This window comes from Gopherus flavomarginatus, chromosome 5 (assembly GCF_025201925.1).
Source record: "Gopherus flavomarginatus isolate rGopFla2 chromosome 5, rGopFla2.mat.asm, whole genome shotgun sequence".
Taxonomy (NCBI): Eukaryota; Metazoa; Chordata; order Testudines; family Testudinidae; genus Gopherus; species Gopherus flavomarginatus.
Window position 1 is genome coordinate 133269207 of NC_066621.1, and position 13976 is coordinate 133283182.

At 41.4% G+C, this 13976-nt stretch overlaps 1 protein-coding gene across 3 annotated transcripts in view; it reads left to right on the forward strand.

The window, feature by feature from the left end:
* The first annotated feature begins 5778 nt into the window (after positions 1-5778).
* The window catches only part of LOC127051764 (B2 bradykinin receptor-like), a 41620-nt gene continuing 33422 nt past the window's right edge, over positions 5779-13976 (forward strand). For all 3 annotated transcript variants that reach the window (XM_050954488.1, XM_050954490.1, XM_050954492.1), the window contains exon 1: positions 5779-5882. The gene's annotated coding sequence lies outside the window, so the exon portion shown is untranslated. The remainder of the gene's footprint in view (positions 5883-13976) is intronic.

The following is a 13976-nucleotide window of genomic DNA, read 5'->3' on the forward strand; positions in this document are numbered from 1 at the left end:
CAGCGGGCATAACAGGACACTGCAAGACAGATATTCCTAGGGTTGTGTCTGGGACCAGAGGTATTGGCTAGTGTCATTCAGTTGCATGATCCAAGGAGCAGCTTACATGCCAGAGGTTGTGCATGAACAGCCCAGGAGTGGGGGTTCTCACAGCAGAGCAGGGTAAGGCTGGCTCCCAGAGTTGAGGACTGGAGTGACCCAGCAGATCACCGGTCCAGATAACACCAGGAGAACGTCACAGTCCCCTTGTGTATTTCTAACTATTTTGCCACTCAGGTAAGCTTACCTTTGTGATAGATGGTCCCTTACACCAAAGATCACAGCAACATTCAGGTTACTCCCAGTCCCAAAGGGCCAGTCATCTGCACCTTAGATCTCACATCAAAGACAATGCTTGTAGCCAGTCATATAATGAACCATCTATAGATTTATTAACTAGGAAAAGGAAACAAGAGAGCTATTTACAAGGTTAAAGCAGATAAACATATACACACAAATTAGTTCCAATCTTAAATTTCAAAACGTAGCAGAAGTTTCTATGATAAGCAAGCTCTATATGTCTTTTTGGGCTAACCCAGGCCAAGCCCAGAGCTTCTTTTGTGTATGCTTAGTAATCCTTGCCCCGTAGAGTCCAAGCAGCAAAAAAGATACTGTTCCTCCTTGTTAGGTTTTTTTATTCCTTACCTCCTTCTGCATCAAGCTTCAAATACAGCCCTTGGGAGCAATTCACTTGCACATCTCCTCTTCATATGGTGGGGAAGGAAGCAATCAACAAAATCTTTTGTTCTCTGACATGCACAATGCTTCATCTGGTGTTGATGGGCCTCCTTTGTTAGTCAGAGGATAACATCTCCAGTTGGAAACTAGTATTGTTAATGCTTCTCTCCTGTCTGGTGATTTACAGTTACAGAGCAATCACATTATAACATGGACTACAGATATTACAAGTGAGATTATTGCATGCAGCAACTTATAAGCACTTCATGAATTCTAAACACACAGGTGAACCAGACTGGCTCCAGCTCTGTATTTGTCAGTGTTCAGTTGAGGCCTAGGGACCCGGACATGAGGTGGCACCTGGTCTGCCAGTGTCTCACTCTCACTTACATAAGAAATGCTCAGTGGTGCTTACAGCAAATCCTATTTATACTCAAAATATTACTCCCTCATTGTCAATAAAGGACAAGGCGTATAACCTGTCTCCAACACACTGGAAATGGAAAGGAGACAGAGGGAGCCCCATATTCAGTATATATCTGTGAAGAGGCTCTTGGGCCCCATTTTCCTTCCAAGGAATGTCCACAGTCACATCTGGTGTGGGGAGAAGCAGTCCCTTGTAGAATGATAGGAGTCAGGCTTTTTTGGCATATGGTCACTAGTGGAGAAGATATGAATCAGAATGTGCAGACACTCACTCGTTAGATCACAAGTGCTTTCAGGCTTGCATTCCTTTCATTCTTAGGAGTAGAGGACATGACTGGGCCCCTCGCCATTGGCATTTGGGGGCACTGATATCTGATACCATTGGCTTAGCTCTCTAATGCCTCTAGGAATATTCTCCATGGCATATATTATATAGTAGTAGCATTCTAATAGCTCTGAATGTGCAACAAATGGACTGTGAATCCTGCTGCTGTGTGACCACAATTAATAACCTGTGAAGCCTGGGTCTGTGATGCCAAAATTAAAAATATTAATAGAACCTAAGAGGCCAGTAGATGGGTAGGTAAAAGAATTGCACAAGCAGGACGTAATTTCACCTAGCAAGTTCAGGGAATGGATGGCACCAGTTGTGCCTGTTCCAGAAACTGATGGGCATTTCAGAATTTGTGAGGATTATAAAGTCCCAGTAAACTCCTGGTTGGAGGTAAATCGAAATCTGATTCCAAAAGCAGAAGAATTCTGTGCTAACTTGGCAAGAGGGGTGACATTTATAAAGCTTCATTAGTCTCAATCATATCAGCAGGTTGTGGAAGAGGATATTTTTCACTGAAGTATTCAGATAATCATGCATTAGGTACTGCAGGGTTTAAATGGGGTCATCTGTCGTTTGGAAGCCACATTCATCATTGGGAAAGATACTGAAGAAAGTGTAAGAATCCTCAGAGTTTCAGAGAAGACTGTAAAAATATGATTTTACAGATAGAAAAAGAAAAAAGTGCTTTATTCCTGCATGGAAATTATTCGGGGCAAAGCAGAGATGCAGAAAAATCCCCTGAAAAATAATAAGTTCTGGAGAATGTGGCTGTACCCCAAAATATTTTAGCATTTCGATCTTTTATAGCAGTGCTGAATGGTTATGAAAGATTCATTCCAAATGTATCAGCTTCAATCAGCCAACAGTTTACAAGGTTCAGAAGAAAATGTGAAATGAGTGTCGCTCAAGAGATAAAACTGAAAAGGAAGCAAAAGCAAAACTGAAAAGCTTCTGTGTACTGGGGCATTATATTTCAGAGCTTCCTATCCTCTTAGCATGCATTGTCTCTCTCATGGGCTTAGGAAATATCATTCCACAAATAAGTAAAGGGGGAAAGATAAGTATAACATTTGCTTTCAGAACATATAAAAAGCTGAGGAAAGATTCTCCTTAAAAAAGAAGGGCTTGGCACTATTATGAGGATAATTACATTTCATGAGTGCTTGTCAGGAAAATATCCCCTTCAAGTCTTTAGTAAACATACTGATCCTTGGATCTGGCCAGGCTGTGCTCAGTGCAAGGCCAGAAGCAAGACTAATAATGGCTTTGTGACATCACAGCAGTCTACTAGTTATTGGGGCAATTGGGGTCAGTTCAACCCCCAGGGTCATTTAGAACATCCTACTTATTCTGGCATGTCACTGCCCGGAAGGCGATGGGTTACACCAGCCTGGGATCACTGTAGCATGACACACTCTTGGCCACATGTCTTTGTGCCCTCTACACCAAGAAGGCCAGAATCTAGCCCACTAGGTCCAAAGGCACCAAGTATATCGCACTTCTAACAGCAGCCAGGACAGAGAGAAGGGATCTGTTTCTGACTATGTATCAGTATAACATCAAGGACAGAGGGCCCAATTAAAAAAAAAAAGTTTATCTTTTTCTGAAAGTAAGCTAATACCAATTCCAGCAGCATTCCTGTTACGGGGCACAGAATGCACCTGTTCAAACCAGTAATAACTCACTGACTGAAATAAGATTTTTTTTAAATGCGTCTACTTCAGTAAAACTTGCCAATGCTGAAAAGCTCTCACAATAGTTACTGAGAGTGGAGCCGCAGCCAGAAGTGAAATTATTGTGTGCAGATTCTCTTGCCTAGATGATTTTCCTATTACATCCAGAGAACTCTATAATTATGGATACTAAACAAGAAATGTTTTAATTAAAAGTAATTCAACACATCCTTTTTAAATGAGCAAATCAGAAAGTAGACAGCGACTTTATCCCTCCTTTGCTAGAAAAATGTAGTTATCCGCACAGGATGATTGTTTACAGCGGAATAATACCAAACAGTTTACAAGTGAGGATACTGGCTGACTTATGTGAATATCACAAAGTTGACTGATAAAGAAAATTCACCAAGAAGTTATTTTTGGTGGCTAGACTCAGATTAGGACATAGAAAGATCAGTGTCTTATTGTAGAGAAGATACTGAAACTGCTTCAGGTCATTCGCTGACATGGGCCACTCTGCCCTAGCCTAAATACTGAATTTGCACAGAAGAATAAATGAATGTACTTAGTTGTGGTGCTTATGGCAGGTGGCCAGAAGTAGAGCACCATACATAATGAAAAGTCAAAGTATGTGGGAATCTGTACACTGTGTAAGGGTTTCCCGGATCATGTCAGATAACAGCCCTCAACCGGTTTCTGAGAAATTTCAAACATTCCTCAGGATTAATGGAGTACAGCATACTAAATCTGCTGCTTTCATTCAGCAACAAATGGGCTAAAAGAACCCTTGCACAGATACTTAAAAGGCCATTAAATAATGAAGTTTGCAACATTTGTATTGTACATTTTCTGTTACCATACAGAATCCCTCACCCTCTACCACAAAGAAACCCCCGGAAGAGTTTGTTCTAAAATGTCCTTAACAAACTAGATTTTATTTATTTATAGTGAAGATTTAACAAAAGGACTAAATGAAAAACACAGAGTAAAGAGTCCACAAGTTATGAGTTTTGGGATTATATGCTTAGATCAGAGAGTATTGGCACAGGGAAAGGAGGGCTGGAACTGGGCAAAACAGTGGTGTTATGAAGGAATGAGGACTAATGACTTACCTGGTAGAGGTTAAGACAATACAGAAATATACTGAGCAAGCTATTACAAGCTGCTAACAGTAGATCAGAAAGGAGATGATTGTCCTTCTTATTGACTGAAGAAGTTTTAAATGATAATGTTACTCTAGAGAGTGAGTTGAAGGATGTAGATAAAGAACTGGGTAAAAGAGCAGGTGCTAAAGTGCCCTTTCCGGCAGCTACTTTCGATCACAACATAAAGGCAGACCTCTCACAAGACTAAGCTAGTAACAAAAATGTTTGCTTGATTTTTTTTAAATTATGGGGGAAGAATTTGTTGTGTGTAATTGAAAGGCAATGCCATTCTGTTTTCTGCATGCTGTAGCTTCAAATGATGAGGAGCTCACTTCCTTTTATGCAGTGGTCAAAACTATTTTTTATGTCAGTTCAAATACACAATATTACAAGGTGAGCATCTATGTCTCTCTTTCATGGAGACATTATATTAGTTCTTTCTTGGTTTGATGTCTTCTCTAATCCAGACCAAAAGTCAGCATTCTAGGCAGTAAAACCCAGGCTCTGTTCTCTGGGTGTAATCCACCCCAGTGCATCAGGTTAGCACAAGGCTGTGTGGAACATTTAAATCCCGCTTAAGTGATGCACAGAGCTCATACAAGTTCTCTGTGAAGAGTTTGACCCTTCATGAAAGGGAAAAACGTAACAGCAAACATATTTCAACAAGAGGAAGTCACCAGCAGTTCTCCTGAGGGAGAGTAAATCTCTCTGAGTCTTGTGAAGTCTGTGAAAACACAAATTATAGATTTATCCCTCTGAGAGAAAGCGTTTGCAGTGGTACAGGGGGTATTTAATCTGTTCTGATTTAAGGAATTTCACAGAGGTTCCAACTCTGCAAGGCAATCACTTCAGCTGGGTGGGAAATGATTTGCCTTTCCCAGGAACATTTCTGAGATTTAGAGAAAAGTTTCTGTCTCAAATCAGAATGAAAAGTCAAAATCTCAAAAATTTTGCAAAATGAAAAAAAATTGATTTGGGTCAATCAAAACATTTCATTTTCAGTTTTGATTTTTTAAAATATAATTAGCTTAAATTTCAAAACCAAAAGGCATTTTTAAGCAGAAAACTGGAATTTAAAAAAAAAATAGAAAAATTTGTTGAAAAATTTCAAGTTTGATGACTCAGCATTTTCCAGTGAAAAAAATATTTTGCCAGAAAAATTCCTGACTAACTCTAGATCTGAGCACCTTCAATACCCAGTGAAGCCAACAGGATTAAGAAAGCACTCTGCACCACACAGGATCAAGCCTAAAGTCATGGAGGCAGGAAGGGAGAGGGATTTTCCTGGCACTTCCATATTAGGCTGAGATTTTACCTTGATTTGTATTATTCACCAGTTTTAGTCAAGTACCAGTGACCTCATATTGAAAACAGCTGCCAAACTTTGTTCTTGGAGGAGATTACTGGAGGGAGAAAAAAAATCCAGGAGTCTGATGTCATGAATAGTGGGATGAGCTTATTCTGTCTATAGCTGAGCAAAAAACCAGACGTTGGAATCGTTCATACAACAGCCAGAGCCTGCCTGTTCATTGAGAAATCTCTCTCTTTACCAACATTTACCTCCTTTGAGGTGTATTTGGCGTGAAGGTATGTGTTTCTGCTTCTCTTTAAGTGAATATGAAAAGCCCTCAGTTATTCAAATTCACCACAGTTTTTCTTTTCTTCATCAGACAAATTCCTTGATTTTTTTTTCTCTGTTTCTGTTTAAGTTACAAAGGAGATTATGCTACAAAGGAGGATTATTATTAATTATGATTATTGCTTCCAATTTTGTTTTCATGTTAGACTCTATCTTTCAAAAGTAGTCTTGATGATTAATGGGATTTGCAGCCCAAAATGTCACCCCTTGACCGCAGTTAAGCTGTCACTGACCCAGTGGAATTTCAGTTGCCAAGTGACTACACTGCATGTCAGAGGGCAGATCATTGTAAGCGACGGTCACTTACTGTGTCTCACAAAAGTGCAAAACAATTCAGACCACAGACTTCCTAGTTTGTCTTCAGTGAGAGATTGCCTAACAAACTGTAGAGAAAATATACTGAGTGAACTCTCTCTTTTGTGATCCTTATAGGTGTCTTGTCTTCTGTGCCTGTAATTTGGATTGTTAGCTTTGTGGGTAGGGGCTGTCTTTTTATGCGTATCTTGCATCGCTGAGCTTTATTATCTGTGCTTAATAAATAACAGATAGCAAATATGAAAATCTAAAGTATGTGCAATGTATAGCAAAGCTGACAGAGTTCAAATTTACTTTTAAATATTATCAAGCTTCTTCTTGTTAAAAATTACATCTTGCTTTATATTATAGTAAAGGAAAAGCTTTAAAGTGTCAAAAAACGTGACTTGTAAGCTGATGATAATAAAAGAAGCTTAGAGTTGGAGTTATTTCTAGGAAGATATGGCAGAAAGAGCAGGTAATAATGTCACAATATATGCTAGAAATTTTAAGTCACTCCTGGTGCAACGCGCAGTGACTTTTAGAGATGTCTCAGCATTATAACAATAGTTATACAACAGCAGAACACCAGAACAGGGAAATTCAAATAGTTTGTCACTAGGATCCCCAACTTTGAATTACTTTTACTACATTGTTGGATATGTATTATTTTAAACAATGATATATTTTAAGGCTAAAATGCGTGTGTTAGAAAAAATTCAGTTTACACACCATAATCTCCAAAAGTCTCATATTGCAGCATGCCATCTTGAAAGTCTTGGGATAGCAAGTCATATCAATAATATGATTTTTGTTTTTATTGTTGTTGTTGTCTGCTCTCTTTGGAAATTTGCAGATGAAAGAGAGAAAGATGTTTAAATGAGGGTTTCTTCATAACTGAGAATTGTTGCAGGTTTACTTGTCTTCAGTATTGTCAAGTTTTGAACTACACAGACTTGAAGGGAAGAGAAAGATCCAGGAATAGATGTGGCTAAATTCCTGGCCAAAACTTTTGAAGAAGAGGAGGCAGGCCCCAGAAAAATTTCCATGGGTTTTACAATGAGCCCAATGCATGCTAAAACAGGATTTGAGTTTAGTCAGTGCTACCTGAACACTCCACAATCCAGACATGACCAATGAGGGTCCTTAATTGGAGGAGCTGACCAGTAATGTGAGCCATAACTTTAGGAAAGTTTCAGCACTGTATATCTGAAGCTTTTCCTCAGGCAAAAAACAACAGGAGTTTTGTAAGGTTTCAGTATAGTGCCTGTGAAGAATTTGTGTCAGTTTCCACTGATCTAGTCTTAAAATAAAATTATGAGATAGATTGTAAGGGGGAAATCTTCAAAGGCACGAATGACAGAGGGATTGAAAATAATGGAGAGATTTTCAAAAGCATCTAAGTGACTTGGGAGCACAAATCCTAAGTCAGTGAGTCTTGTGTTCCTATGCTGAACTGGTCAGAAAACAAAAGTTTGTTTTTTAAATTCATTTTGGTACACATTTTCCGTGGCATAATTTTGAATTTTGTCAAAAATACGAATACTCTACACATTTTCAATTTTCAGCAGCCAAAAGTCAAAAAAGAAAAAAAAAATACTCCAAAAAGCTGCTGAAAACTAAAAAAAAAAGGGGGGGGAAGGTTATTTCTCCCAAAATAAAATAATAAAAAATAAAATAAGAAGAAGAATAAATTGACAATTCAAGGAAAACAAAAAAATTCGGTTTTCAATAAAAAAGTTTGACCAGCCGTATACTTCAGTCAGTGCTTTTGAAAATCCCACCTTGACTGCCCTGTGTGTCTTTAAAAATCTCTCTCTAGACAGATCCACAGAGCTAGATTTTCAAAAGGGCTGATCGGCCTCCCTATTGCAATATTTGTTCCTGAAGTTGAATTGCAGGTACAAAGAGGAACCTGTGTGTCAAACAACCTGACTGCAACTGCTATGCAACTGTGCTTGCAAATAGCACTTTAAAAAGGGTAGGCTGAGCCTCAGCATGACTGAAAAGATAGCTTCACCTTTTAAACACTTTTACAAATAGAACAAGCCCTGTGTGAGGAGGTAGTTTAAACAGTCTGACTGCTCCCCACAGATGGAACCTGAGAACCAAATTCAGCCCAGGTTTAACATGTGCAACTCCCTCAGCAATAAATAGGAGTTGCACCCACTTATGATCTTGGCCCAGAGAGATTAAATGGCTTGTCTATTGTCACTCAACAAATTAGTGGAAGAACCAGATTTAGATCTCAGGACTTCATGGCTCCCAGAACTCAGCGTCACACATCTGCATATATATATATATCCCACCCATGTGTGTGTACATCCCATCCACATTCTAGGGACAAAGGCAAAGGAAGGGAGTTTAAGGGAGCATTATTCAGCTGTGTGTGCAGCTCCATTGTTTCTGGATGTTACAGCACATACGCTGGCAAGCAGTGAAATGTCATCACAGCACGTAGTATCCTTATTATTTATGTGTATTGCAGTAGCTCCTAGAAGTCCTAGTCATGGAATCAGATCCTATTGCTATACACCTATTAGGTGCTATACAAACACAGACCAATGGCAAAGAGCTTATAGTTTAAGGGTATGTCTACACTTGGCAGACACCATAGCTACATCAGCATAGCTATGCTGGCATAACCCTGTTGTGTGGATGCAGCCCATGCTGATGGAAGAGGTTTTTCCCTCATGATGATCAAGTGGAAAAATGCTTGTGTTAACTATCGACACAGCTGTGTCTACATTGGGGGCTAGGTCGGCATAGCTATGTTAGTCAGGATTCAGACTGTGTTTTTTTTCACACATGGGACTGATGTGGCTAAATCAACCTGACTTTTAAATGTAGACCAGGCCTAAATAGAAGCACACAATCTAAGCATATGATGAGAGACAACAGGTAAATCCAGACAGACAGGGAGTGCAAAGTTACCTGCTAAGAGGGGGAGATTTTAGATATCAGGCTCATAAGAGACTGGGCAAATTACAAAATGTCGAGGTACAAGACTTAGCTGCAAAGTTGCCAGATCCCAAAGCTGAGTGGAATGTTTTGGGCTCAGATTGAGTCCTCTCTACTTGAGTCCTTGCATCACATACCCTTACTGTTATGCTAACACAGGTTTTGAGGTTTAAGACAAATATATGCTGAGAATGATTTTCCTTACAGGCCAAGTAATTTCCCCATCATGACGAGTTTGACTTGCTTTCGGTGTTGTGTAAATTTTATTTCCTTTCAATATTCTGACTTCTCAACTGTGTTCTTCGGAGATGTTTTTCTTTAAAATATCCTCAATCTGATTATTCAGGCATATGAACCCTCCAGTACTGCCTACTCTGCACAATGTTCAGCTTTCACGCCTATGCAAACCAATTAATCTCAATAGTGTCACATGGCTGCAATAGAGGACAGAATGTGGTCCCTGGTTAATTTCAGATGATGGGGCTGTCAACCTGCAGTCATGGGTTCCTTCTGAGAGGTACATCTGAGGTCAGAGCTAGTCCCAGGAGGAGAGAAAGTGTCATGGCTAGTAGCCCAGCTCCCTTTGACTTTAATGGGACTTGCACCTGGGTAACAGAGGGAGCAGTGGGCCATAGATGTCTTTCTAAGGCACTTTTTCTGCACTGGCAGAATGAAGAGAGCTACAAGGAGGAAGAGTGATGTTCTCATCTCTCGCATCTTTGTGACCTTCCTGCTTACCTCAGTCTGTCCCTCGGGAGGGAATTCCATCCCTTTTGCCTTTATTCAATGTGATTTCCCATCAGCAAACACTTTCTTGGTCTTTCTTGAGGACAGCATATCATGCTGGGAGTGGGAAATTACATTGTATAAAGGCAAAGGGAAGAGACTCCCCTCCAGGGAATGATTTGAGCTTGGAAAACAGGCACACTGAGGCCATGTCTACATCTAAAATTTTGCAGCGCTGGTTGTTACAGCTGTATTAGTACAGCTGTATAGGGCCAGCGCTGCAGAGTGGCCACACTTACAGCAACCAGCGCTGCAAGTGGTGTTAGATGTGGCCACACTGCAGCGCTGTTGGGCGGCTTCAAGGGAGGTTCGGGGAACGCGAGAGCAAACCGCGGCGAAGCTGGTCTCCTTTCCCGGTTTGCTCTCGCGTTCCCCGAACCCCGAGCAAGCAGGTCTCCTTCCCTGAGGTTTGCTGGGTGGTTCCGGGAACGCGAGAGCAAACCGGGAAAGGAGACCAGCTTCGCCGCGGTTTGCTCTCTCGTTCCCCGAACCCCGAGCAAGCAGGTCTCCTTCCCTGCGGTTTGCTGGGTGGTTCGGGGAACGCGAGAGCAAACCCGGGAAAGGAGACCAGCTTCGCCGCGGTTTGCTCTGCGTTCCCCGAACAAGCAGGTCTCCTTCCCTGCGGTTTGCAGGGTGGTTCCGGGAACGCGAGAGCAAACCGCGGCGAAGCTGGTCTCCTTTCCCGGTTTGCTCTCGCGTTCCCGGAACCACCCAGCAAACCTCAGGGAAGGAGACCTGCTTGCTCGGGGTTCGGGGAACGCGAGAGCAAACCGGGGAAGGAGACCAGCTTGATTACCAGAGGCTTCCTCAGGTATGCTGGGATACCTGCTTATTCCACGGAGGTCAAGAAAAGCGCTGGTAAGTGTCTATATTTGATTACCAGCGCTGGATCACCAGCGCTGGATCCTCTACACCCGAGACAAAACGGGAGTACGGCCAGCGCTGCAAACAGGGAGTTGCAGCGCTGGTGGTGCCCTGCAGATGTGTACACCTCCTAAGTTGCAGCGCTGTAACTCCCTCACCAGCGCTGCAACTTTCTGATGTAGACAAGCCCTGAGAAGTGATAATACTCCACCTCATCCCAGCTCACTTTCCTCCATTAATGGTAATGGCTAATGATAAACTGTCTCATGATAATGACTAAGCTGGTGGCCTGTTAGTTCATCACTAGCTGTCAGCCCTTACGGTGACCAGATGTCCTGATTTTATAGGGACAGTCCCGATTTTGGGGTCTTTTTCTTATATAGGCTCCTATTACTCTCCACCCCCTGTCCTGATTTTTCACACTTGCTGTCTGGTCACCCTAGCCCTTACCCTATGAAAAAAACAAAACTGTGAAGCCTTTAAAATGTTCACTTAGGGCCTGATCCAAATACCATTGAAGTGGAAAGATGGGAAGACTCTCACTGATTTCAGTGGGCTTTGGATCAACTGATACAATTACCACCAGGGGCCAGATCATCATCTGGTGTAAATGGGCATAATTCCATCAAGTTCAGTTGAGCTGTGACATTTACAAGCTGAAGATTTGGTCCCAGGGATCTATTTACTAGAAATGGACGGGTAATAAAAAGCCTCTGTTTGCTGCCAGTTTATATTATAACCCCATTCTCCTGCCATCTGGGGAGAGCACTCCCAGAAACAAGGGCTCAGCTAAGCCAACAAAATTTGTACAGAAGATGTTTCAGCACCAGCAAGATGGTGACAAAGGCTTTTCTTACTCTATTCCTTGTCTGGCCAGGAAGGATCAGAAATTAATGTAGCTGGCCCATCACTAATTGCCATCACAGCTAAACACTTCTGCGAGATGGGACACACAATACAAAGAAACATGCTTTAATTCGACTATCAGTTCTTGGAGTAGCTGCAGGAATTACTAGGTATAGTTCTATGGCTTCTATTATGCAAGAAGATCCGACTAGATGATCTAATGGTACCTTAATGGCCTTAAAATCTGTGAATCTATGAATCCCTGAGCTTAGGGGTAGATTCATAGGTTCAAAGGCCAGAAGGGACAATTGTGATCATATAATTTGACCACCTCTATAACACAGGGCATAGAACTTCCCCAAAATAATTCCTAGAGCAGATCTTCTAGAAAAACATCCCATCTTGATTTTAAAATGGTCAGTGATGCAACATCCACGACCACTCTTGGTAAATTGTTCCAATGGTTAATTATTGTTGCCATTAAAAATATATGCCATATTTCCAAACTCATGCTTTCAGTGTGGAAGGTTCTACATTCAAACCCTGCAGATGGACAATGCAGGGTCTTTAGAGACCTCCCTCCAGTCTCCCTCCAGGAGACTTCTTTATCCTTCCTATCTGTGAGATGGTCCATTGCATGGGCTGCTCTCCTCCTTGTTACTGCCCTGAAGTGTCTGTTTCTTGCTACGTCCCATTCTGTCCTAGTAAGGACAGCACTGGAAACATACCAAATTCCTTTTTCTGGGGGAACAAGACAGCAAAGAGCACAGGCCTGGGGAAGGACAGAGAAGTGGCAAGTGGACAAGATGAGTTGTAGATATATGCTGCACAAGCAGAGAATTATGTGGCATCTAGATAGGAAGGTAAATTATACTGCCATTTGCAGCTGCATCAGCATGGAGCCCTGCCCTGTAGCCATCTCTTGAGTTAACGCAATGTGGTGGGATGCTATGGGCAGCTGTACTGTGTATTTCCTGGCCCCCAAGAAACTATCCTCCTTGGTAAAAAGTGTTCAGGAATTATTTTCATCAGAAAATTCTGATGTCCTTTTATTAGGATCAAAACTGATTTGTTAATTTATTTCCTTTCCCATGTTTGGACATGGATCTTTTATTTTCCTTCTTCTAGACAATACTAAAATGTCCGTCTGGCAAATAGTGATGTTGGCTGATAAACAAGCCTCTAGCTGGTCTGGGATTGTTTGCAGAGATCTGTGATAAGTGCCATAAGGGAAAGGGGTTTCTTTGGCTTCTAAGTGTGGAAGAAGCCAAGCGAGGATTTCACAAGAGCTAAGGCAATGTTTTAAAGCTGAAAAACTTTCCAAATGGTGCTATCTATTTTTTTAAATTGTGAGTTGCCAGTTCATTTTCAGAGTGGCAAGGCCTGGTTTTACACCATCATAGCTTAATGCAAAGTCAGAGTGAGTCAGGCACCAAAGCTGCTCCTGCATGTCTAAGATTCTGTCCGCTGATATACATATATAGTAACAAAAGGAGCTTGTAGAGGCATGTTGGACAAAGCTTCCATTTACAACATTCATCTGAAGAAAAGAGTGAGAATTTCCCACACATTATTGTGCCAGTTTTCCTGTAAAGTGAATACCTCACAACCATTCCAGCCCTTTGGCTCAGCAATGGACCTGCTTCCCAGAGGTAGAGGGAGGGGCCGTGTATGAAGTTTGGCTAAAAATACTTGGCTAGATGTTTCGTTCAGTGATTTAGAAATATTCACTTTTTAGTGAAATGCAGTGAGACTCCCCACCCAATAAACCATTTTCTCCCACAAAAGCAGCACTTTATACAGCGTCATTCAACCTACAGTTCCACTATGCTCATTGCAATGCTGTTAAATATGAGGGGGTTTCATTCTGCTGTTCATACCAAGAAGCTTATCTGCTGCCAAGCTCACTGTATATATAGATTCCATTGTACATGCATTAAACTGAAGTTTGAAAAAGTTTTTAGGATGGAATGAATGAGTTCTCATCATGTACAGGGGAAAATAAATTTAAATAGGCTACATTTTAAATACCAGATATAGACACTGCTGAACTTTCAGGGTGTTTGAACTCTAAACCTAGCTAAGGATCAAAGTTGTATTTTATACTGGGCCAAACCAAAACCCCAGATCCAAACTTTGGGATGTTCATAATTCAGATCTGGATCCTGGTCCATACTGTGTCATAAACCCATCTCTGAACATTAAAAATCTCTCTCTCTCTTCCCAATCCCAGCATTCCCCACTCTACTTGCTTGTTTCTCAGCCTGGTTTCCCCTGTCCTGTGTTCCAGA